At 43.0% G+C, this 1,371-nt stretch overlaps 1 long non-coding RNA gene across 1 annotated transcript in view; it reads left to right on the top strand.

Annotated features, from left to right (window-relative positions):
* The first annotated feature begins 368 nt into the window (after positions 1–368).
* Positions 369–1,371, top strand: part of LOC118571219 — a 7,654-nt gene continuing 6,651 nt past the window's right edge. Inside the window, exon 1 of the long non-coding RNA XR_004943301.1 lies at positions 369–450. This is a non-coding gene — a long non-coding RNA (uncharacterized LOC118571219). The remainder of the gene's footprint in view (positions 451–1,371) is intronic.

Here is a 1,371-nt window from a genome sequence, read left to right as displayed (position 1 = left end):
TCTGGGTAGAGTTTTATGTATTCTTTTGATCAGGTTTCACTATGTAGCTGTGATAGCTAATCTTAGTTGTCGACTTGACTACATCTGGAATCACCTAAAACCCAAGATTCTGGACACTCCAAGGAGGGATTTTCTTAATCAGATTATCTCAAGTAGGAAGACCCACCCGAAATCTGGGTCACGCCTTCTGTTGGCATCCGAAAGGACGTGAAGTGGGGGACACTGTTAGTGCCTGCTTGTCCTCACTCTGACTGGCAGGCTTGTCTATCCTGTCGCTGTGGCTGATATTAAATACAACTTTTTCAAGATTCCAATGTGGACTGAAGACCAGCAATGGTCCAGGACTCCAGCACCAGATTGGGACTACAGAGCCAGCCAGCCACATGAACTGGACAGTTACTGGGTCTCCATTGTGAGATATTTATCGTTGAATTGCCTGGACCACATCCTGTGAGTTTAATAAATCCTTTTATTTTATTTTATTTTTTTTTAAGCTGAGGATCGAACCCAGGGCCTGTGCTTGCTAGGCAAGTGCTCTACCACTGAGCTAAATCCCCAACCCGTTTTTTTTTTTTTTTTTTTTTTTTAAGACAGGATTTCTCAGTGTAGCTCTGGCTGTCCTAGAACTCACTTTGTAGACCAGGCTGGCCTCAAATTCAGAGGTCCACCTGCCTCTGCCTCCCAAGTGCTGGGATTAAAGGCGTGTGCCACCACCATCCAGCTAATTAGTGCTCCTTAGTGTATGTGTATTCTTTCTATCTGTTGTGTTCAGTAGCCTATTCAGAGTGGCCAGACTGATCTGTTGAGGTGAGTTCCTGTATTACATTTTAAGATCATTAAAAAACAAAAACCTGGGGGGGGGGGGACAAAAAACTTAGTTCAGAATCATACACAAATATATCAAGGAGATACCTATGTATGTACATAAATATCAATTACAGAACCCCTACTGTATTTCTGCACAGTGTGCTGATTTCTCATGCTTATCTTAATTTTTTTTCCTGTTAGTAACCAATGAGTATTCATGAGTATTTTAGTTTTGGTGGCTTGTAAGGTTTCTGTCAGGACTGGTCATTTCTGCAGCTGTGTCTCAATAGCACATGATTTATGGACTCTGAACCCTGAATTTCACATAATTTTCATATGTTATAAAATGTTATCCTGCCGGGCGGTGGTGGCGCACGCCTTTAACCCCAGCACCCGGGAGGCAGAGGCAGGTGGATCTCTGTGAGTTCGAGGCCAGCCTGGACTACCAAGTGAGTTCCAGGAAAGGAGCAAAGCTCCTGTGTAGAGAAACCGTGTCTCGAAAAACCAAAAAAAAAAAGTTTTCCTTTGGTGTTTCTTCTCCTAGCCATTACAAATGTGAAAAGC

The sequence above is a fragment of the Onychomys torridus genome, chromosome 20, assembly GCF_903995425.1.
Source record: "Onychomys torridus chromosome 20, mOncTor1.1, whole genome shotgun sequence".
NCBI lineage: Eukaryota > Metazoa > Chordata > Mammalia > Rodentia > Cricetidae > Onychomys > Onychomys torridus.
The sequence above is the reverse complement of the archived record's forward strand: the minus strand, read 5'-3'. Positions and strand labels throughout refer to the sequence as shown.